We start from the raw sequence: 25,964 nt of genomic DNA, 5'->3' as shown, positions 1-25,964 counted from the left end.
GAGCGCGGATATAGGGGTAGGGGTGGGGGGTACTGAGTCCGGTCGGCCTCGCCTCTATACACTTGTGGGAATCACGACGAGTACCAGGCTCGCTGGACCATCACGAAGTGAAAGGTCTCTCTCGGCCCCGAGAACTCTCGGGGTAATGCATGCTCGGCTTTTTCGACAGATCGACCCCCCCTCCTTCCTCCCTCCTGCCACCCCATCCCCGCCTATCCGACTCACTCTTTCGTCTTCCTCTCCGGCCAGTTTATTCGCGCCCATTTGCCCAAACGATTATATGGAAGACGTAACCACATTTCATTTTAGCCCAATAAATAAATCAACGGTTTGATGATGTTTTAACTAGATTGAATTATGGCCCTTTGATTTTTTATTTTTTTTTTGTTTATAATCGAGGGAGGATAATGCGCGGCAGTGGGGGCGGATGGGGAAATTCCTTCACCGAAGATTCATCAGAAAACTTACTTTACCCTGTTATATTTAAGGCTTTGGGAGAAGAAAATTTCGAGGAGGACGAAAAAGTGAACTTTTTCGGACGCCAAGTTTTCCGGCGATTGTCGAGGAAGTAACGAAGTAAAAATTATTTCCAACCGGCGTTTAGGAACATAAATGTTCTCGTCCAATTGTTGGGGTGACTTTTAACCCCGAGTGTACAGAGTCAATGTTTTTTTTTTATTACATTGTTAAATAAAAATCAAATTCACTAGAGTCTATTAGATATGAAATGATCTCCGGAGCAAATGTCAAAGGAACATTCTATTGTGTTCTATTTATTAGCGATTGCCAAGGAGGACGAGAAAGTGGACTTTTTCGGACGCTATTGTTGTTTTGCTGATTACGAAAGAACCGGCAGGTCAAAATAGGGTTGTGACCAGTGTTTGGTGACGGAAATTTCTTTGGCTAGATGATGGAAGGGTAGGGGAGGGGGTTTGACCCCGATTGTTATAATTCGTTTTTGAAAATAAATTATAGGATCGATTTGAAGAAGTGGCAGATAAAGTTGTTTATTTTTTTTAGCACTTGGAGTTGGCTCAGAGTGAGTTATATATGTTGTGCCGTTGGAACAAAGATCGAAGGCGGAAGACACAAGAGCGTGTGGGAAACACACCTTCCGTGGCATGTTAGGTGGCCTCCCATTGTTGCATAGACTTACGACTCTCTATACGGCTGTTCGCAGTATATATATCGGAAAAAGGATATTATAATAATATAGGTGTACCGGTTTCACTCAAGCGGGTGAACTTTGTTGATAGAAAAGAATAATAATAATAATGGGGCGGTATTTATATTTTTTTTCATTTTGCAATTTTTAAGGGGTGAATTGACGAATGATATGACGATTGATTTTATTGGAATTCTGGTGCCATTTTCGAGCTTTATTTATAAACATAATGGGGTTTATTTACAAACATTATTATTTCATCGACTTGACTTCATATTTATGATCCCCGGAATTTGAAATATACCTCTCAACTCGATTGTGAGATACCGAGAGAACTGAAATATTCCAAATGCCCAGTCATCCACGAGCAGTTGAAGTCGTTGGTGAGGAAATCAAAATGTCACATGGTTCCATTGCTGAGGTTGAAAATTTTATTTCACCGGAACTCGTGGCAAAATTGTTTGGAAATTCCCGGAGATTTCAGGAGGGTACTATATACCATGTGGTACAAAATACTACAAGACAAAATAATATAAATAGAAATATACGAAACAAAAATATTTAGAGTTAGTAAACCCAATCTGTAAATTTACGAAGATGGATTTGTTCATCGCAATTAATGAATAAGTGAAAATTATATAGAAATGTTCGTGGTAACGATTCATAACATTATCATATAATTTATTATAAGTTTATTTGTCAGTATATTTAGTAATAATTTTAACCCCCAATATTTTGCCGTCGGCATTTTGGTCGCATAAATTTTGGTTTGGTTTTGGTTTCGGTATTTTAACCTTCTCCATGGCCGGAAAAATTCCCAATAAATTACGCGCCTGTTCCGTAATTTACCACACCACAATATTCGGTAAAATGACGAAACACTTTTACCCACTTTTACACTGAACGTTCCAGAAAAACTATCGAACGTTCAGTTCAGTCCTCGAAAAATGCCCGATCGTCCCGTTATTTCGACTGAATATTATTTTGACTCCCAGATCCCCCCACAGACCTGTAATTTTTCCGGAATTTTTCTCTCCCTCTCTTTGAAATATATTTTCTCGTGACTACTTTATCGCACCACGAAACTTTCTTTTTTCATTCTCAATCAAATCGATTCACCACGGCGAGACGTCTCTCCACCAATCCAACATTTCACCAGAACTAATGTTTTCCCTCCATGATGTTCGTCACTAGCACTAAAGTGACAAACATCAAACTCAAGTAATTGATGATTAATCGCCCGCCCCTCGGCCTTTTTTCACTGGAATCTCCATCGTCGAGGGCACGGATTGATAATCGTCGGTTCTGCTCGACATTCGGACTGTTAAAATAATTCAGGGTGGGAAAGTGTGAGAGTGACTTGGTGCAATGGACTCGGGTGAAAATATCTTGTTTATTCAAGGATGAATAATGTCCTGAAGTATCGGTTAACCATCGATCCATGTCAATTAACGTCGTCCGAGTTTCTGCCAGTCCTGATGAATTATCCAAGCGGGGCGCTAGGGGGGACGAGCCCCCCCCCTCTCTTATAGAACGAATATTTATCAGTCTGCGATATGGGCCATTCGCGATTCCATTGACACCGAAGAAATGTCAATTCTCCCCACCATTTGTTCCCTCAGTCGAAGAGGGAATGATCCCCTCGATGTATGAGGCACGATGTAAATGCGAAAAAGGGATGAAAAAAGAAGGGAAAAAACGAGTGGAAAAGAGGGCGGGATTGACCATGGACCGGAGTTGAAAATACTGTACGAGAGGAGGGTGCGGGAAAAATGGGTGCGCGGTACGCCAACGAATAAACGGGGGCTTTTTCCACTGAGGAGAAACTACGTGGGAAAAGGGTATGTGAAGGAGGGAAAAGAGGGAGGCGACGTCACCGTGTACGTGCAGGGGGAGGTTTTAACCTCGCTTCCCCCAATACCGGGGGATTGGATTGTCCTATCCCAGCGTTGAAGTCACCCCGGAAAATATCGCAAACGCCATTTTCCGGGGGGGAAGTTAATACTTTATTTCCTCACCCTGTCAATCTCAATCAAAAACCCATACACAGAAAACCCTCCAAAAACCCTACCCAACCCAAAAGTCCTGAATTTCCTCGAACCTCGTGATCCCACGTAATCGATAACAGCGCGATCGACGACCTGATGACTCTCGCAAAATCCCGTTCCGACTCTAACAAATAAAGAAATGATTATTTCTCCAATTCTCAAAAGTCATAATTCCTCTGATAAATGCTCCCATACCAAGGGGTGGTCGTACTTACGGCCGAACGAGCACGAGATATTTTTCCCTCCTTATCCTTCCAACAGCAATTTTTCCCTTTTTTTTTTCTCTCCCGAAGACATTTACCGAACGAGTATAGATCGAGAACGATTAAGAAATCCGTGACGGGCATTGTGTTCTCTCTCACGTAGCGATGTATATACATGTGTGGTTTTATATCGGGCTCAGGAGGGCCCAACAGGGGGGGAGGGAGAGTGAGAGGATGCCTCGTGGCCGCCTCGGGGTCGTGGCCTGGGCCCTCCTGCCGCCGCCACAATAATCTTCTCTTCCCGGGCGCTTCGACTTTTTCCTCATCCTTTTTTCTCTTACGAACCTCCGGTTCTTCTCTTCCCTGCACAACCCCCCCTCCCCTCTCCCTCCTTCCCTCCCCCTGTGACTGTTGTTCTTACATGTGTATATGTGCTCTGGTATTCTTAGTCGATGCGATGAGCCGCACGGGATCGCTTCACTGGCGAACCCGGGGTGATCGACCGGAAGAAGTCGAACGGTTAAATTCACTCGATCCGGATACAATCCATTGTTTTCTCTCTTCTTGATCGATTTGTGAGGGAAAAAGTTTGTTGGGTGGGGGAGGGGGAGGGGATGTATGTTTTATTATGTAGCTGGAGACATTTCCGGTTGTAAGGATTGGTAACAAACTGGTATTTTAGGGCGTTTAGTTTTTTTTTTTTTGGGGTGAGGGTGGGAGGGGGAGGAAAAGAGCGTTTAATATTTTCTGGTACCACTTTCAATTTTATTTTAATGTAGGGGTAGTAATTGTTGTAGAGGAGTACCTTGTTATTAACCCTTTTACCCGATTATTCGTCGTATCTTCGAAGGATGGTATTGTCCCTTTTTCTCCCCGACATTCAGGTTTTTTAAATCTAGGGGTGAGGGAAAAAATCGAAGACCCCCGAGTGGTAAAACATTATGTCCTATTACTTCCCTTCCACTTCAAAGGTACCGTCCTGAATCCAGGGATAGGGGATGACTCAAGGAACATTTCGATCCAGAATTTTCCGATCTCAACCCACGACGTCAGCACTGGGAGGGGGTCCAAGGTCCCCTACCCTCACCCCCACCCATCTATCGCCCCTCCAAGGGGGTAAGACGGATCATCACCTACCACCCTCGCCACCCCGAACCCGTCTTGCCCCCCCATCAGACCCATTATCAGTCCCCCTGCCCTTCCGCAATTCCGCTTCATCTCAAAAAAAAAAAAAATCCCCACAATAAACACAATAATCCCCTTCCCCTATTCCCCTACACGATTACATACCTGCTGGCGTTGTCTCCTTGCGCCTTTAAAACTTTAAACGAAAAGCAGTTAGTCAGTCACGCGTTGCGGTTAGCGCGCCACAGCGGCTGCGGCATCGCGCGTCAGGCCCCCCTCGACAAATTGACAGGGGCCTTACGGGGCAGGAGGACAAGGGGAGGGGAGAGGGAGAAGTACATATAACTCTCCCTCCCTACCTTTACCTAAAAATTCCCCACCCACCGGCTCCCTCTACCCCCTCAGTACCTTTATCCCACCACTAATAATTTTTTTAATACTTTCATATAAAAATAGAGGATAAACAATTTACCTGAGAGGACACAAGCTGTCTCGCGGTCGGGGGACAACAGAAGTAGTGGGCGTGGTCGCCTCTTCTCCCCCTCCTCCACCCCCTGTCCCCTACTACCCCTACTTACCTTGTCCCCTCGCACTGCTACTCTCCCTCCCCCTCCACCTCATCCTACTCCCCCTATAACACCGCAAAAGAAGTCAACAGCCACTAGAAATTATACACGCGGCAAAATATCTTTTCACTCATTTCTTTTATCATATTTTTTTTTTTATTTTTAATTTTTGTCTCCTTTGTTTGCCTTTTGTTCCGGTTGTTTTTATTATTTTACGTTGAAGAGATAGAAATTGAGGGGAAGGGAGTTGGATTGTTTGGTGAGGGGCAGGGGGAGGGGGGGGAGAAGGGGTCATATCGTTCTCCGGGTAGATTTTTTTTTTACACTTATACAACGAATAAATAAGAAAATCCAAATGCTCGTTCGTCACGAGCTTGTGGTCGGCGAGTAGAACGCCGCCGTCTCATCTCGTGCGGCCCAATCAGCCTCGTAATCACTGTGCTGAAACATTTCTCTCTTGTGTTGTTGCTGTTGCCTTTTTTTCGAGTTTTGTGATACTCGGGTGTAGGTGACGGTGGCCCCTACGCCACTCCCCCAAAACAATTTCCCGGTTTTTTTTTTTTTTATGAGTTTTTAATTATTGAGGAAAATTAATGAACGGCAGGGGTGAAGAATGATGGAAGATGTTAGATGATGTTTTTGATGTGGCGTTCGGTGGAGGAAGTGATCTTGGAATGTGGAGGAGTTGGTGAACGATCGTTCAACTACTGGGAATTACATGGAGTGAATATGTAATAAAAATTGAATTTTAGGGGTTGATTAGCACCTGGTGATATGACGGGGGAAGTTTTCGGTTTTTAATGGTGGTTATGAAGCCCTTTTACGCCGGTAGATGACGTGGAATTGGGGAGAAACTGTTGCGTCCGAAAAGCTGACTTTTTCGGACTCCGTAAAATGTAATATAATTTTTTTGTGACTCACTTTTTATTTAATCTTAATTTTTGGGGTGAATGGAATGACCTGATGTGATTTACTTAACAGCCCCCTTAATTCCAATAATATTATTACGTCCGAAAAATTGACTTTTTCGGCCCTCCCCCAGTACTTGTGGATTTATGGGCAAGACTGGGAAAAATGCGGGACAAAATGGGTTCATGATCAGTGTTTGAAATCAGAAATGTTCCTAACGGCCTATCGAAGTAATTTTCACCCCCCAAAAACCAACATTTCTTTTGATTTTGACCTCTCCTTCCATTAGAAAAAAAGTACAATTGATAAATACCATTTGAACCAGTTGAGCGTAATAAGTTTTTTCTATACAAGGAAAAATAATAAAAAACGTACAAGAGCTGTTTTATCCTTTTAAATTCTTGGTAGATACATTATAACGCATATTACGGATATATGAAGTCTTTCCGAGAATAGTCGTTGGAGTACGAGCGGTAATTGGTGGAAACGATGCGCTAAAATAATTCCCTCTCAGGTGGATGGAAATCATAGAAAACGGTTTTCATACGCAAGTCTCACACAACAACACGAGTGAGTCATGCGGTAATTATTTTTAAACTCAAGGTACTTGGAGAAAAGTGGATCATTATTTTTGTCTCCAAGAACTCGAACGAATAAACTCGATGATTGACACTTGTTTCTTCCAGCATCAAAATAATAACCAGAATTTTTACGCTCCATTATCAGGCCATAAAATGCCAGTCCCTGCGTAATTTTTGGAGTGCAAAAATGCCCCATCTAGCACCCAAAAAAAAATCACATTCTCACCCTCAGATCACGTCCTCGTCCTCAGATTACGTCAAATGAAAAAAAAATTAAAATTAAAAATTCAACAGAATGTTAAACAGCCAGATCAACCGACTTCACCAACAGCACAGAATATATTATCGACTTTAACTCACGATTACCCGGATGACTCGCTGAAAATGTCAAGTCACACATCAATTCACTCATAAATCACCTCACCCTATGCTCGCACTGGTGCAGGGGCCAAAAGTAATAGGGGGAGATCACTCCTCCACAAACACCACACTCATCATGTCGTAGGGGTTTTCCTAAATATCCATTTTTCCCCGGTTGACATCTACGTTGACACCCACAGACCTCTCCCAACGATTATGTAAGACACATGTAAACGCCTCCAGGCAATGGCTGTGGAAAATCACCTGAGCTGCACTCACAACGATTTATTTACTCCAAACGAGACTCGTTAACGATTGAAACGACTAAATGAACATTCATTAAGAACCACCACATGTCTCATTGACCGGCGAAGGTCAAATCAAATGGAGAACTTATACTGGAGCGCCACCTGGTGCCCCATTCAGACGATCAAAAACAAATCGATCGTCTTAGACCCAAAAATATAAATTAAATTTATTATGTTATGAGATAATTTTTCTTGGAAAAACCGGCTGCTCTTGCGACGAAAACTCCCGACGAATACAAAATAATATCAACAAGTACCTAAGCCTGAACACCTAGAAATCAGTCTCAATGTTATGGTCTTTGTAACTCTGATATCTCCTGTTCAGTTCGGCGGCTGCTGTCGAAGCGACGAAGTACATAAAAATGTTCTTTATTTATTAACCTGGCTTCCAACAAAACGGATAAACCCCATCTGCCAATAGTAAGACAAAAGCACAGTTAATAACCCCCACAATCGCTAATTATCAATCCACTTCATTATCAAGGAATACAATTAATTTATAACGATCAACTCACGTTTTACTTGTCCCTCAGAAACTAAAATATCCCACCAAAATAATAAATGACTTTTTCAATCTCATTCCAATGAAACCTGTTCGAGCATGACAACACATATTAAATGATATCAAATCCTAACCTAAGAGAAATCAATTCCCCAAAGCATAACCTCATCAGTCCCATCAGTCCCATTTAAATGACCCTCCCATTTCCATCATCATGATGATCACTTTTATTTATACGAACGATCCAAAATGATTGCAGGTGGGATCAAAGAATGCTACAGACGTACAAAAAAGAAATTCGAAGAGTCGAAGAATGAAGCGGTATCGATACGTGACCCACACACATTGTTACGAGTGCAAGTGAGAGAGATGTAATACGACCGGATAAAACGCGTAACTTCGGTAAGTACAAGCATGAGGGGTTGCAAGGGAGAGGTAGAGGGTGAGTAAGGTTTACCTGGTAGGCACGTACGACTGTACATTGGGTTACAGAAAACGCGTGTGTAAGGACGCGCGGTTGAGGATCAAAGCCAAAAGTAGATGGCTGGTTTGAGTATACCGATTGTATATAAAATACAACAAGCGATTTGAAAATGAATCTCGTGATTCCATTTCAATGCCCTTTCAATATCATCAAGTACTGCTGTATCTTTTTTACATTTAAATTACATTCAAATCGTCTTGAGAAAATTATTCTAAGCATTAAAATAGTCCTTTTTTTTCCCACGAGGAGTGAGGAAATTCATTCAGATTTATGCGAGGACCGAATAACTGAGGCAAGGACTTTTTCTCATGGAATTATTTGGGGGGTGAATGGGGTCTGTAATGACCCCAGTGGGTCACGAGAAATTTCTTCACATGCTGATGAACTCAAAGATGAACTGACTCTAATTTTCTGTAGAGATTTTCTATTTATAATCAATTAAAAATGATTTTTTGGGGACAGCGTCCGAAAAAGTGGACTTTTTTGTCCGGTTCAGGGAAAATCGGTTTTTCTGCTAAAGTCGATGACTTTTGGGGCACAATAGGAAGTGTTTTGGGGAGTACAACAGAATAATTTTAATCTTGTTCGTATCGCACTCGTATTTCAGGCAAAAGGGGGAGGGGGAGGGTCCGGAAACGATCCTAGTGAAGAGATCGATATATTTCCACTTTTAAGGACTAGTTGTTAATCAATTTTGTCTCGATAGTCCTCTCGCAATCGTTCTTTTGTTCTCGTTGATCGCTTTTTCCATTTGCGTCCGAAAAAGTTCACTTTTCGTCCTCTCCCTCACCACCAATTTTTGTTATTGAGTTGGTTAAGGGCTAAATGAGCCCAAAACCAATGGTTGGAAATGAAAATCTTCAGGATTCTCCAGTGGCCTCACTAACCGCCCTCAATTGTAAACCCTAAATATTAACGACCCCTAAAAATTCAATTACTCCGACATAAATGGTCAGAATAAATAGAGTAATGATTAAAATGTTTCACGACGCGAGTTAAAATAAAAAGTAGTAAGTGCCCAGGAAGGCGACAATTAGGGCAGTAAAGCAGAGCTGCGCCTTGGCTGTCTCCGCATCCGTAACATTAGAAACCGTTTGTATTACGATTGTGAACAAAATGAGAGAGGAAGTTGTACTGAAACAATTCACCCACTCGATGGGAAAAGACATGGAAAATAGAGTCAACTCTACCCTTGATAGTTCTACATGGATTTCAAGGGGGGGATACCCCCCACGTACCATCGAGATGTTTATTCGCGTGCGCCAACCTTTAGGATGAGGAAAAAATTCTGAGGGACGGGGGGTGGGAGGGTCAAGACGATCTTGGGGGTGACCCCTGGTTGTGTTGGTCGTTTCCTGGGTCCAGTGTCGGACATGCAGTTGCCAATAGTCGATTTTTTCTCAGCTACTCTCATATTCCCTCGATAATTCTTCAAAATCGATAAATTTCCGGTCAATTGAGTAGTTGAACTGTAAAATATCACTCGCCAAAGTGAAGGTACACCACCGATTCACGCGGAGAAAAATTTCTGAGAAAAATTCTCAAACTGGGACGAGAAAGAAGCAGAAAGTCGCTAGAGAAAAATCAATTCTCGCAGTGGAAATTTTATTGAGTTAAACGTCAATTTCCCCCCTAAAATTCTTTAAAAATTGGTCTGAAATCCTCCTAAATTTCCATTTTTTCACAACCAGAGAATTTATAATTTTTCCAGTAATTACCCCCGAATTTTTCTCGCAAAACTCCTTCCGAAGGTACCACAACAAATGAGTGAAAATAGCGGGAGTTTTCATTCGAAATTTGCGCGGGATTTTTGAATTGTGATTTTCAAAATTCGATTTTACTGACCCTTAACTCATAATCATCAAAAATACCATCAAGTGATGAGTTATTATCTCATTTAGATCCGATAGTCCATGAAATTTGTCATTCGAATGTCTCGATATCGTCAATTCTCCCATTTATTTTCACAAAATCTCCCCACGAATGACCCCCACGATGTTCCCCTCCCCTTCCCCCACGTTATCATTACATTTACATCTCACATTATTGATTACCTTCCCCGCCCTCCCAATGTGCAATAACAATATGTAATTTGCCTCCAAGAATTTTCCTCCATACGATAATAATCTTCTTCGTACACTCAACACACCGTGTCGACGTTTCCTTTCGGCAAATGTCAATAGGGTATGCATTTCTTTTAACGACAATGCCTTCCACGTTAGCCATTTTCACAGTCATAACCGGAAGTTAGTTCACTCGGGGGCGCAATTATTATTTAACATGCGCGGCCACAAAAGAGCATAAAAGATTCAGCGAAACAGAAGGGAAAGGGGTGGAGTAAGTGGAAAGGAAGGAGGGGAGGAGAGAGAGGGTGAAGGGTGAAGAGCGAGAATGAGGGGAGATGGAGAGTGAAAGAATTTATAAACGTGTGTGAAAGATGAGGCTCTGTGTCACGACTCCATGACTCCCCATCTCATTTTCCATCTGCGATTCATGAGTGTTAGCGGCGCCGGGGTACCTGTCACAAATGCAAAAGGTGGGTTTGTTATACCTCTTCTATAATATTATTCTTTTATCTTTAAACACGTGGGAAAAAAAAAGGAGAATGTGAATGAGTTCTTTTATTGAATTAATTAAGGTCCTTTCGTTTCACTGAAATAATTTTGAGATGCAAATTTTTTGAATAATTAGTAAATCAGAGTTTTGGAGATTTGAATTATTTTTAAGGGTGGGAATTTTTTTCGAGTGAGGGGGGAGGGAGGGAAGATGGGCATGGGGATTCTTCCGTTGGGAAATAGTGGTGGGATATATAGTCCCTTTATGGGCAATTGAATTTCGGGGGTTTAAATGGTTTTAGGTCAGATGTGATAATTTTTGAAATTGTTAAAAATCTTTTACGGAGAGAAAAATTCTTGAAAAATTACGGATCAGTTGCGCATTTTTTTCCTGAATGTTTACTGAAAAGTGCATAACTGTTCCGTAATTTTGAATGTCAGATGACAAACCAGGCGCGTAATTTTTAAATAATTTTTCTCTCCCAGTAAACTACAATTTCCCATAACTTCATAAATCACCTGATTAACAACTTTCCTCAATTTTCTCAAATTTAAAAATCGAATTTCCACTATTTCCCAATCACATCCTCACAATTAACCTTCATCAACACACCTCACTACAGTTTCCCTCCCCTCCCCGCGTCTTCCACACCAAAAAAAAATCATTTTCTCCCAGTGAAACAACAAAACATGAAAACAATTAATTTAAAAAAATTTAATACTCCCATAAGACCACGTGAAAAGCGATTCGCAAATCGTGCGAGTTATCTCTGGTCCGTATCTCCCAGTCACGCATACGGAATAAATATAAGAAGAGGTTGAGATAGGTGAGAGGAGAAACGAACAAAAAAAAATGCAATTCAGAAAGAAGAATATGCGGAATCGAGTGTTGGTCTCAAAGAAACATATTTAAACGACTCAAGTATATATTAGGTTTAGAAAGGCATGGGGCGGTGGATGATGGGGGGAGGGGGGGTGGAGGGTAGAGAGAAGTTTGCCCCGCACGGGAGTTATTTGTCCCGAACGGGGCTATACATTTTATACGTGAGCTTTTATAAGGTAGTTTTATGTCAGGCCCTCGCCGACTCACTCGCACCTGTTGCTTCGGTTCACCGCACTAAATCGAACGTTCCACTATATTTCCCCCCCGCGCCCCCTCCCCCTCACGCCCCACAAATCCCGGTGGTTCGATAACCAAAGGACCATCGATGGATTGAATTCTTTCGGCATGAAAACATTCAGGTGAGCAATATGAGAATTTTGTGGGATTTGAATGATTGAAATGAGTTAAAGAGACCACGTGAACTCATGAATTATGATTGTTGGTGTTATTTTAATCACGACAGGGGGTGGAAATTACCTGATTGAAAGGGGGACTGGGGATTGGAAATAGTGGAACCCCTTTAAGGCAGTTTTGGAAAAATAGGGGTTGGAAAAATTTTTCTGCGATGAGATGATTTGGATTTTTTGGGGGAGAAATTGGGGATTAAAATTTGACCTCTGGGGGGTGGATCTGGGGGGAATGGGGATTGAGCGATTTTTTTAGAGGTGGGAGACTAATTTTTGTGATGAAATTAATTTTTGGTTTCTTGGTGAGTCCCCTGGAGGTCCAATTTTTACGTAAAATTTATTTCTGTGGAGTGATTTGGGGGAATGAAGTGGAGTTGGAGTGAAGGAATTTTTATGTAAATTTTGATGGCAATAGGAGGTATTCTTTATGAGTATAGAAGAAGTATGAGGAAATGAAGAAAAAGAAGTGAGGAGAGAGGAACGTTTATGTATCCATATGTGCCTGAGAGTTTGTACCATCGATTTCTCGGTTCGCTGAGCCTCGTGAGTGGCTCGTTTCGCATCCCAGAGAGTCAGAAACATTCACCCGGTGTTCTCAACAAGTATTCGGGGAATTGACGTTGAGGGGATTTTCATGTTTGTAAGTTAAACTGAAAATTCCATTCAGAAAAATGAAAATTGACGGGATGAGAATCCCAATTTTTTCATTTTCAAATTTATCATTCGGAGAAATAAATTTTCGTCCCTCGTTTCACCTCCTCGAGATTTTATTTTCACCTAAAATTTTTTTTCGTGGGTTGCAAACTTTCAGACACTGAATTTCAAAATTTGCTAAATATCTTTTAATTATTCTGCCATTTACCTCAAAAAAATCTCTCAAAGAACGAAAAATGCAACACATTTCCATAAAAAAATCCCATCTCAACTGGGAAAATTTAATTTTATTCAATAAATATTTTTGCACCATTCATTGTTAACCAATATCGTGCCACACGTTAAACTTATAGCTTCCACACCATTTATTCTCCCCTCCCCTCCCCCTCTCCCTACCTCATCCCCCCGACCCATGCCTTCATTTCGAATTCAGCCCACTGTATTCTTCCGAATCGTCACCTCTACCATTCGCCCTCCATTTGAAATAGTATATAGTACATATAATATATGTATATACATAATATTTTCGTTGACGTAAAGTCCCAGGATTAATGCAGGCTTTGATATTCATTAACGTGACACGCCCGATACACAATTCCCCATTCACAATGAGAAATTCTTACGTTATTCTAAAACAAGTCATTCAATCGTAGAAATTATTCGTATGGAGAGAAGAGCGAGAATAAATTACACACGATCAAGGTATTTTTACGCTGATATTCATGTAGTGGAATTCATTATGCGACTTTGTTTCGAGTGTGGGAATTTTTTCAAGGATCGAGGGGATGATTTTTGCGGTTCGGGGTTAGTGGGGAAATAATTTACATCTTCCAAATTCATATTATTATTTTAGCAACGACATAATGTATGGAATATATGATATATTGTGGTATGTAAATATATTTTATATGGGAAATAATTTAATTATGGAATGGAAATTTCTATTTTATTTGAATAGTGATGTGGTGGTAGTGGTGTTCGGTTTAATTTGGAATTACGAACGATTACATTCGCAAAAAACAGGTTGTTACTGACTTCACCTCGACGTATCATTTTTTACTGAGAATAGAAATCTATTGAAATTATTGTAATCACCTTCTTCAGTAGGAAGTTATTACAAGTATGTTCAAAAACATATTCTATTTCACCCAGATTTCAGTAACTGGGCGCGTCGAGGATATTACTGCTAATGGTGTTACAAGTTGTTATAAAAATGTCATTAATTTTTATGATGAGTTGGTAACACTATAAATAGAATTAATGAAACGAATCGTATCCTATAATCACCTTCTTAGACTTAAAAATCTTTAACGAGAAAATTTTCCAAATTTCATCTTATTTTCCTTTTTTTCATTAATGAATCGATGGACTTTTATTGTCAGGATAAAATCAATAATCAATAATCGTCAATGATTAAAATTTCTTCCTGATGAAGGCAAAATCATTTTTCCAAATGCAAAGGAATCAGACCTCATTGGTTCTGTGTTCGAAGATCCTCTCGTCTCTTCATCCCCTTCGAGGTGAAAAAAAAAATGATAATGAATGGTTGTGATTCGGTTTTTTGTGTGAATTAACGACTAAATTGCTCGTTACTATGCACCGGTGAAAAAAAAAAATTAGACGAAACATTTGGGGATTTCTAAATTGTTGGATAACACGAGAGAGCGTTTGCGGGGCACGTGCGTTCCTGATTTTAGGAAGTATGCTTTTTTTGGGTTTCTCGTGCCGGGCAAGTGGGAGAAACGAATACGGAGGAACAAGAGCTGAGGAAGAAAATAATAAAGTGGAATAAAGGAGCGATATCGATCTTACCATAGTCGTCACGCACCTCATTGCGTCCCGCTTCTTTTTCTTGCCTTTCAGAGACACAGGGAAAATGATAAAAAAAAAATTGAATGATAATATTGCACGCGAAATTGATTAAGCCATTGGGCCCACTCGGTGGGTCAATCAGAATGATGTTTCTTGAAGAAGGGGTTGATAGATCTCAATGGTGAACAGAACAATTAGCATGTTCACACGGGGAGAAAAATTATTTAAAAATTATGCGCTGGTATTCAGTAAAAATTACGAAACACGCACGTAATTTTTTAATAATTTTTCCCTCTGTGCATTTTACGAGAGGAAAAAACGCAATATAATAAAAATATCGAATTTCGAAATTGGGGAATTGTATTGTTGTTTACCTATTTATGAAGATGATTAAAATTATAATAATAATTACAGATGACAGAAATATATTTCGGTCTCGGTGTGCTTATCATTTTTTAAATAATTTACTTGACGAGTGAACGTCACGATTTTCAAGTTTCTGTTGTTAAATTACGTTGAACTCGTATTGGATAAACAAATCAAGAAAATTTTTACTCCATTTAATTCCTCTCTCCAGGAATAAATAACCTCATGTGTCTCTGACGCACTGGATTCAAATAAGTTTATTTAACCTCGACTCTCGTGGAAATGAATAATATATTTTTTTTCCGGACGATTAATTACCCACGCGTAGATCAAGATTAACGGGGAGATTAAACAAAAGGAAGAAAGGCGAATGAGAAAGAGAGAGAAAGAGAGAAGGAGAGGGAAGAGGAAAAAAAAACTAAGGAGAAAGTTTAAGGTTCGTGTCGCCCCTCTGCGAAATAAGGGGTGAGTCTGGGGATTTTTTTTTTCACCGTTTTTTCTTCATCCCTTTTTTTTTATTCAAGAGGAATAAAGAGGGAGAATTTCTAATATATGCCTGCCGAGAGACTATAAAAATCAATACCTCAAATTACCGGGCTGTGCTTAATTTTCTACGGGGGTAAAACCAGCCGGCCTACGAATTTCACTTCAACCCCATTCCTGCGATTCTCCGTCTCTCCTTCCGTCTTCTCTCGCTCCTAAAAAAAAAAGTTGAAAAAAAAAATTCCTTTCAATTTTTTTTACTTCCTCCACAGCCTTCGGGCCTTTTTTAAGATCAACAGGACGAGAACAAATGCTCGTATGCATCGTTTACTCACATTTTTTTTTATCTAAGTTGAGATTCATTTTTTTGGGCGAAAACCGTGGCTCGTGAATGTGCAATGAAAAAAAAATCTTTATAATTTTTTTAGCGAGATTTTTTTTGCGAAAATGAACGCAAGCTCAACACGAATAAATCACTTTTTTGAGGAGAAAAAAAAATTATGGGAGTGATTTTAATAATTTGCACTATTTTATTGCATATGTTCCTTTTACGTCCAAACTGTCCCCAGCCCCCCAAACCCACCCCAACTAAACAAAATAAATACCAATAAAACAGGAGATAAACAAAACCAAATTTTCTTCGAGAAAGAAAAAAATATATTTTCACATTCGCAAAAAAATCTATTACCATTTTATAATTACAAAAAACACTCAATTTCTTTCCGCGTAATTTCCCCCAATGCCCATTCCTCCCCCATCCTCTCCTACCCCTCGGAAGCGCTCGCCCATTTCACCTAAATAAAACAAATAAAAATGAAACAGGGGATGAGAAAATAACTGACCAGAGACGATATTGCGCTGGTCATGGCATGCTTCCAGTGGCGGTCACTGTCTTTTCCCTCCCATTCTTTTTTTTTTTTTCACCACCTCCCACGTCTTCGACTCTCGTTTTCGTTGGGAATGGCCCGAGAGCAAAAGAGAGCGAGGGAGAGATAGAGAGAAGTGGAAAACGGATTACCCACTGGGGAGAGGATCAGCTGGAGTGTGAGGGGCCTCCACGGGGGAGGAGGGGTGGGCGGCTGTGGAGAGGGGGCAAGAGGGCGATTGAGAAAAGAGGAACGACCCCAGGGGTGGCTGATAAATTGATAGTGGACGCGAGCCACGCGCCCTCGAGGGTCGGAACAAAGTCATGGCCACTGAAGTAGCCTCGACCCCATTTGTTCCCATTCGTTGACGGATTTTGTCGTCTACCTTGCGAATCGTTTGTTCCTTGGAATGGTGGGGGGGAGATACAGGTGGGTTTTGAGAGGGAAATATTGTTAAGGGGGGTTGGAAGGGATTTTAAAAAAATATAGGAAGAAATCAGCGATATCTGAGGGTGAGTGAGGGGAACAACAAAAGGAACGCGAAAAATCCAAAAATATTTGATTAAAATTTTTTTCTCAAGTTGAGGGTACGATTTTTGGTGATAGGATTAGGGACGAGAGGGGGGAGGATCTCTAAGCGGAGACTGAGACGATGGAACGATAGAAACACATAAATCACAAAAATTATTAGTTGAAAAAAAATTGGAAAATAATTGAGGCACCGGAAGGACGTGCGGTGTTAGGAAATGCAAGGCATTTGCATTCTGGCAGAGCCACCCCTATATGTACAATAAAATGAATTGATTTAGTGTGAGTTTACCGTCACTGGTCAGCCGTCAAAGCTGATAATCTGCACTTCCAATCTCACCAGTCGAATAAACGAGACTTTCCTGAAAGCGTAAACTTTTTTTTTCTCTTTCACTTCACTTCCTATTTCCATTTTTGTTCCTTTCAGAAACGCTAAACTCGACTTTAGTGAATCTTAAGGCTGATAACGCACCGAGTGGACCTCACTGATATTCCTTATTTTTCTATTTTTTTTACCTTCTCTTGTGAGCCGAGCGTTTTTTTTTTCGAGAGGTGGGGGAAAATTCGATGGATTGATTAAATTTATACGAAAATTTCCGTTCGAGTGAGTTACAAGACCGACAAGTGCGATAAGGTAAACACAAAGTTTCGGTGGAGTTTAGTATCGTTGCTTTGATTCGCCTGACCGGTCCCTTCTGAGGAAATCAACTAATCACAACAACCGCGGAAATTTCTGGGAAAGAAATAATACGGACAACTTGCTGGAGATGTTGATTATTGTTTGAGGTTTGTTTAAGTGAAATGCAACGTTCGGGGCAGATCCCGTTTTGCCCCGTACCGTCTATGTCCCTTATCAATGGAAATGGGTCACGAGGAAATAATTCCCATCGCGAAAACGAACTCACATTAATTATCGCTCATTAGGAATCATTAATCGATCATTTTCCAGTCATAATCGACCCTTTGACAATCGATAATCTATTAATGAAAAAATGAGACATTTTCATGAAGAAAAATAACGGAAAAACAAATTATTATTTACTCAAATCGATTGATTATCACACAAATGTTTTTCAGTACGTCCACCATTGGATGATCGAAAAAAAAATATTTTTTAACAAATTCAATATTTAATATTAATTTCTAAATGCTTTTCTTCAACAACAATTATTTTCAGGAGAGAAAAATAAATTTTAAATCACGTGAACAACTCCATCCATTATTTATCCCTCCATTCTCATACGAACTCTTTTTTTCCTCAATTCCCGCAGAAAACCAAATGTATAGGTTGACAGCGCCAAAACCTCTACTTTCAACTCACAGTTATACTCCTCTATATTGCTTGTACCTCGTTATCCCCCGTATATACTCGTTATGGGATTGTTAGACTTTCGTATACAATAAACTTTTTTTTTTCTCCCCTATTTTTTTTCATCTTCTTTCCCTTCTTTTTTTTTCATTCACGTAACCACCTTCGTACGCCAACACCGAGCGCGCGAGTTTGGCTTTCAAAAGCGCACATTTTCCGGTGTGTAGTTATTACTTTTTTCCCCCCTTCTCCCCTACCCCTATTTTCCACGAGTGAACCACCAACTCGGATTTCCATACATGCACTTCTGAATACGCATTAATTTTGTTTGCAAAATAAACTCGATTTCGGGGGAAAAGGTTATTATTAGGAGAGGGTTGTCTTGATGTGATGGGGGTTTTCTGGAGTTTTGAATCTGCTGAGATTTTATAGTATCATTTTTTGTGATAATATTCATAACATTATTTTAATTATTATTAATAATTGCCCCGGGTTTATAGGAAGTCTATTCAACTAAACAATTATCTTAATGTTTAAAAATCATCGACGTGTGATTTTTTAATATCACACGGTGCCACATGTTCCCTCCCCCCGCACCCTAAAACCTTCATCGTAAAACTCATTTTCCCCTTCTCCTCCTTCAACCCCCGGGATAAACTAAAAAATAATCACCAAATCTCCGGAAAAATATTTTCCCTCCACCCTATTAAATAATGAAACACTACGTACCTCCCTTTTTCACCATTATTTTTCAACGATGAATAAGACGACCCCGAGGAAGTGAATATCGGCAGACCGAAAAACGTTAATTTATTCAATGGTCGAAGAGGTGAGCTCGGCGAAGGGTACAGGGCAGCACGGTCGAGTGAAAGGAGGAGAATAAAAAGCGGGCTAGAATAAAAAAAAAAAAATTAGAGTGAAAAGAATTGGGAGTGAGATAGAAGGGCCGCCGGCAGCGCAAGACTCGTCTATTTTTACCCCCCTCCCCAACCCCTCAGTTCCTGTTCCCAACTCTTTCAAGCTCAACAAGTTCTCTGATTTCATTTCTATTTTACTCCTTTTTTTTTTCTCATCGCTTTTTTCTCTAATTAATTATAGGGATTGATCGATCCGTGACGAGTACACTTTGACCCGGAGTTGAAAGGAATAATGGTGATGGCGGGATTAATGGGTTGAGGGGCTGTTTGAGGTTGGGGTGCATTTTGTTTTTTTCTTTATTTTTTCAGATATATTTCAAGCCATCGGATGCATTGTGCAGTCTATTCAAGATCTTCCGCCCTTGGGAGGGAATTTTCCATACTGGGGTGGAAAGTACTCACTCTCTGAGGAGTTTTGTAAGTAATAATTTATAAAACAATAATTTTTGTCGAGAGGAAAATATTTGATTTTATCTTGCGGTGAATATGATCCTCCACTGATATGTGAGCATTCCAATTATTTAAGAGATTTTATTTTTGTTTCAGTGCACGTGGAGCCCTCATTTTTTCTCTCGTCATAACGAGAACATCGAGGAAAAGTATCAAATCCGTAATCCCATGGAATAAGGAAAATACCGTGAATTGAATTTGCCGGAATAAATTGGGTATGTAATTCACTTCTCAAGTAAAAAAGAGAAAAAACGATGAATTCAGTGCACGATAGACGTCTCGTCCCATGTGGGTTTATACGTCTTCCCCGAATACCAGCTCCAAAGACACCCCAGTAATGTAGTAAAGACGAAGGGTTGATTGCCTCGGAAGAGTCTAGGCAGTAGTAGAGTCTGACTTGTGGTTGTCTCAGTGCATGGCCACTGGCTCGCCCCCTCATTTCCTCTCCTCCAGTTTCATGTCCCTTGGACCCCGAAAATACCCTCCCACCCCGACTGTATAAACCCTCATATGGCACGATATCCGCTTGTCCACGGGCTATTAAAACCCGTTTCTAGTTTTTCAGGATCTAAAGGTAAAGTCGACAGGGGAAAATCATCCACTGGATAACCGCGACGATTTAAGGATATCCAAGGGTCTTTTACAATCCGATAGAGATCATAGTATTGATTCAATCATTTATAATTGCGACATCTGTCAATTAAGGGGAGACTCACCTCGGAATAAAACATGCGATACACACGAAGATTATATGTGAGAGATAAATATTCAGGAAAAATTACGGAATTTTCAATTCGCTCATCGATTATCAAATCGATTGAGAAAATTTACATAACAATATCGTCATTTATTGCAGAGGATTGCAATTAAAATTAGGGAACAATTAAAAAAAATTCTGTGACGGCTCAGTAAAATTTCCCGTAATCGCACCCTCTTTTATTAAACATTTCTCCCCACATATCTATCATATGACTTACTTATGCGACTCATGCAACCACTCTCTTCTGCGGGTGTGAATTAACCCTTCACACCCCCCACATAAAAAAATCCCCAAAAAAATTAAACCTCATTACCATCAACCTCCAAACCCCCCCAACCCCCAAAAATCCGCCTCACATTTTCAAACTCCTCAAAACCAAAATACTCCCATAACCCCATAAATACCACCCCCCGAAAAAAAACCCTAAAATTATCACACACCCAAAATTTCCCAAGTCCCCTCCCCATCCCATAACAAACACTAACCTACCCCCCCTCCCAACTCCTCCAAAACAATGCCCTCACCCTCCCGCAAAGCCAACCACCCCCTTCCCACCCTTTCGCCCTCTACCCTCCGGCCGCCCGTGAAAACAAATCCCCGTATACAACCCAAGTACCACTGCCCCGTCGGCAGTCTACACACATGAGACCACCGGGCACAATAATTACTAGGAGAGGTATTGAGGGAGAGAAACGAGGGATCTAAGGAGAAGTAAGACGAAGCGTATACCCACAACCCACCCCCTTTCCCACCCCACCGTCGCCCCCTTCATCCCTCTCGCCCTCACACCGGGTGGCTTGCTTGGCCGGCAATCGATACATGCACACGTATAGGGACCCTCTCAACCCCCACCCCCCACCCACCCCCTCCTCCTCCTCCCTCACCCACAAGAGCCGCTCCCGATCATACACCCACACACATGCACACAGATGCAAACGTTGTATTTCAGTATATAAACGGACACTTGGCCGCGTGACACGCACGAATGACGGGTGAACGCCGGCAAGGGGGTGTTGGGGGAGGGGGGGAGGAGGGGGGTGGCGCAAGAAGATGGCGATGGGCAAGAGGTATGCGGAAGAAGCGAGAGGGAGATAGTGCGCTTGCATACATACTACAATCCCCCATACCCCCTTCTTCCCATCCCCCTCCCCCTCCTCCTCCCCCCCCACTCATCCCTGGGGTTGGGTATAAGACAAAGCCGTCCAGAAACACACACAAATACGTGTACATAAAGGACCCCTTTACTTACGTAAGACGAAGCTCTCCTTGGACGGTTGCCCCCACCTTAGCATCAGAGAGAGTGAGAAAGGGCTGGTGTGATAAGGACGAAGGGAAACGAGTGAGAGGGAATGAGAGAGAGAGAGAGATGGAGTGATTTTACTCTGCGAACCCCCTCGACCCCCCCGTACCCTCTTGTGTCGCCCTTTTCCACTGAGTTAGTCGATCCCTCTCTCTTCTTCTCACGTTGTGCCCAAGCGTTTCTAATTTGCATTCCCCTCCGGTTTCTCACTCAACCCCTCCACACCCCCCCTCCCCTTCAACCCCCGCCGTCTTTACCACTACCACATTTCCTTGAACGTCCTTCTTCTACCCCGTTGTCCGTCTTCGACCGACGAGCTTTCACACACCAGTTTGAATCAGCTTATTTACGGCATCTTGGGGTAGTTTGGGAAGTGATTTTTGGGGATTTTTAGGGGGCGAAGGGGGGGGATAAGGGTTAAGGGGTTGTGGGGATTTTTGGGAAGGTTTTTAACGGCTGGAGGGTTGTGAAGGAGAGGAAGGGATTTTGAGAGATTTTTGGGACTGATTTTTTGGGGGAGGGGGTGGAAGAGGGGGTTTTTGAGGGCAGGGTCAGAGGTAAAAGAGCTGCGAACCGGAAGGGAGGGTCAGCAGGGTTGTATGGGTTCTTGTGAGGTTTAGGGATTGTTTAGGGGGAGGGGAGGGGGAGCGCTTAGGAAGGGTGGGGATGATTTTTTTTTGGGCCTTTTTATTATTTATGGTGGAGAGGGTGAGCATTTTTTGGGGTAAAATCAAGGTTTCAATGGTTTTCAACCGCGAAAAGAGTTTTAGAGTGAAGAAGATAATGACCACTTTCGAGGCATCGTATTCGTTTTACTCGGGGGAGTGTGAGATTACTCGAGTACGAGGGTGGATTCATATGTTAGGGGAATGTCAAACCATGAAAATAATATTCATAACTTCAAAAATTCACGAGCTTGAGCTGATGACAATTTAAAATGCCACGTGATGAATGATCCATTTAAAAACAACAATCGACTGAACAAAGTAATCAGAAAGTAATTTCCAGGTGATTTCACCCATCATCAACTCAAAAAAGGTCATCCCCAACTTGAAAAATGAAATTGGGAGAAATGAGACACTTCACGAAAAATATTCTTCCTCCAATTAAGCCCGAAAATCCACTCCTAACCTCAAACCTCTCCATCCCCCTCGAGTGAAAAAAAAAATTCACATCACCTCACCCCAGTGCCGCATTCCAACCTCTTAAAACCCAACTTTTACGAGATTTGACGCATATATGACACCCCTAATGTATTCAAAAAATCAAAAAAACCAGAAAAAAAAAGAGAAAACGTCTGTGACGCTGGCAGGGGTATGAGGTTGCTTTAAAAATGCTGGAGGGCGCGTGAATAATTCAGAGGGGTGCGTAAGAGATCCCGTAAGAAGCTCGAACCCAACGAGTGATCCGAGGGTGGGTGGAGGGTGTGAGTGAGACAGCCAGCGACGAAGAGAGAGGGAAAAAAAAGAGAGAATAGCTTGGAAGATGGCAGTAAGGGTTACGAGCATCACTCATCAGCGTGGCGGCCATATTGCCACGTACCCCACTGGGCTCAAGGAGCGAGTGAGTGAGACAGGCGCGAGCCCTGATAATTCTTACCCGAGACCCTCTTCCTTCTCTTTCATATTTTTTTTTTCTTTTTTCCCGCGCATTTCTCTTTTTTTCCCACCCATCAAACCCTCTCACTGGCGCCCTCTACCCCCCACCATTCACAACTCCGACGACCATCCCCACATCGTTTTTAAGGCTGTGTCTTAGTCTCGACGTTTTCTTCTTCTCCTTTTCTCCCTTCTTACAACTACCCTTCCACCACCACCACCCCCACCCCCCTCAGGCCCCACTAACCCCCTCTACATTTTCTCCTGCCACCCTGGCCTTCCTTCTTCTTATTTGAAAAACCCCTCAGCGTGTGGCGATGCCCGGGCGCTGCTTAATGAGAACCCATCCCCCTCACCAACCACCCTCCACCCCCTCCGCCCCCCCCCCTCGCCATCTTTCTTTTTCAACCCTGTGGAGAAAGAGGCGATCTCCTTCGTTTCTCCTTGTGCTGCCGCGTCGCGCTTCTCTGTCTCTCTAACTCCGGAATTCATCGCCTCTCTCACTCCGATCGGCTAACGAACACCTAAGAACGCAATGAGTTTCATTTTGGGGGTGGTGGGTGAAGGGGGTGGTAGTGCATGACCGCAGGCCTGTCGGTAAGACACACGTGAGACGGTGTGACACTTCGGGCTCTTCGTTATCGATTGAGAATGGATTTTGTTTTTCGAGGACAGTCGGAGGATTAATTAGGGATGAAGTGACGCGAGAGGGGTGGGAGAGGGTTGCAGGGGGAGTAATTTTTTTTTCTGAAAATGATCCGCCCCCGGAGAGGGGGCCCATTCGGTTTGAGGGGCTCGGGGATCGCGTAGTTTTTCCTGTATTTTCCCTTCGTGCGGTGTATTAATTTCCTACCCTTCCATTTTGCCCCACCCTCCCGGTGTGTATGTGGAAAGTGATCCATGCAACGATAGGGGCAGTTGTGAGAGGCCAGAAAAATTATGTGGGTCGTATGGGCATATGTAAAGGGCTTATATGGGTCATGTGGGGATTGACGATAGGGGAGGGGGTGTAGCTCTCTCCCTCGTGTGATATAAAAATCCGAATGGACTTCTGATGATGAAAACTTGAACCTGAGGTCGATAATTGTTGTCGTGGTGAATCAATTGAATTGGGAACGTGAAGGAGATGAAGTTTTCCCTGGGACGCGATAATTATTGTTGTTGTTTTTGTTTGTAATGAAATTTAGGAGAAGGGAAAGTATGATTTGTGCAGAGAGATGGATAGCGAAATGTGAATTGAATTTTTAGTTCATTCAATCAGGGTTATCAATTTTTGAAATTGGTACTGTCCTTTTTATGGTGTAATGCACTCACTTTAATGATCTTGAACCTGGCAGGACACATTGGGGAATGCTCCAGGTTTGCAAATAATCGCAGAAGGGGAAACCACGAGTAGTTTGCATTTGTTTTCTGTGATTTTTTAATAGGCAACATAACAATTTTTATAATAGTTATTACCCTGCGACACACCTATTTGTTGAAATCAAATATTTCTTTATTAATTTATTGATGGATTTTTTAATAAAAATTTATTGATTTCATATCATTTTCTTCGTCTTTTATGTTAATAGAAAATGACATGTTTCAGTTATTATTTTTATGTATCTAAAATTATTTCAACAGTTGTCACAGATCGGTATATGCAGAACCACTATTAAGATCAAAAAATAGTACTTGAAGAGACAAAAATCTATTTTATTATTATGCGTTAATTATGGTCCTCTCCTGACGTGTGAGCACACAAATTTTTAAAACCCACTCTTTACTGTGCAGTATTCCCCGACGGTTCCAATTTACAATTATCAACAGTTCGATCCACTCAAATCTTATCTCGCTCCCAAAATACACATCCCCCAAAAATAGAAAAAAAATTACGTCTACGTCCTTGGTACGTATCACAACTGCTCTACTCAATTCCAAGATCTTGATGATCATTAACGTCTCCAAAAAAAATAATAATAATTCATCACACATTCACCATCCCATTATTCAAATTCTGCGAGTACTAATTTAAATTTCCAAAAACACTCGATCCTCCCCCATCCGATTAATCAAGAAAAAAAAAAACCATTTCCACCCTTAATTATGACGAATGTTTTTTTTTTCTCCTCCCATCGCACTCGAGGCCTCACACACACGTCAGATATGCAGATTATTTTTGGAACGAAAAGCCCTATCGTAAATGACTATCGATTCCCCCACTCCCCGTCTTCGATATGTCTCATTGTCTTCTCGCATACACCGTGTATCCCACACGCGAGAAACATTGAAAAGGGGGTATAACCCTCCCCCGTCCCGCACACCCCATCCACCCCCTCGCTGCCCCACCCCCCTCATCGTTTCTACCCGACAAAATCGTCGTGTTGCACGACAGACCATATCGTTGTGCCATGCCCCGTTAATTAATCTCTGCTATGTCCCTTTCCACCTCTCACTACCCCCCCCCCCTCCCACCTACCCCCTTCACCGCACCCCCCGACCACTACCTTTTGACTACTAAAAACCCATGTGCAATCGATACGAAGATACTGCATACGAATAAACACATGTAAGTTAAATATCTCTAATTTTTTAAAGTAATTACATTCAAAATTATTATTTAATAGATTTTTAAAGGATTTTGCCGCTAAATTTTCTTTTACTTTTTTTTTGCTGAAGCTACTTTCGAGTTTTGTAGAATATTTTTTAGTCGACGAAGAGCTGTTTTTTTAAGAAGAGGTTTGGGGTTAAATTGTTTAAACAATTTGGGGGTTTTTAAATTATTTTTTATGGGCTCTTACACCCCTACGACATAATACGCATTTAATATTTTTATTCCGACTCTT

General features: G+C 41.6%; 1 long non-coding RNA gene across 1 annotated transcript in view; it reads left to right on the top strand.

Moving 5' to 3' along the window:
* Positions 1-20,425, top strand: part of LOC135165927 (uncharacterized) — an 89,993-nt gene extending 69,568 nt beyond the window's left edge. The window contains exons 6-8 of the long non-coding RNA XR_010299597.1: positions 8,027-8,169; positions 19,341-19,696; positions 20,039-20,425. This is a non-coding gene — a long non-coding RNA (uncharacterized LOC135165927). The remainder of the gene's footprint in view (positions 1-8,026; positions 8,170-19,340; positions 19,697-20,038) is intronic.
* Positions 20,426-25,964: the final 5,539 nt, after the last annotated feature.

This window comes from Diachasmimorpha longicaudata, chromosome 9 (genome assembly GCF_034640455.1).
Source record: "Diachasmimorpha longicaudata isolate KC_UGA_2023 chromosome 9, iyDiaLong2, whole genome shotgun sequence".
In the NCBI taxonomy this organism is placed as follows: Eukaryota; Metazoa; Arthropoda; class Insecta; order Hymenoptera; family Braconidae; genus Diachasmimorpha; species Diachasmimorpha longicaudata.
This window is presented reverse-complemented; position numbering and strand designations above follow the sequence as displayed.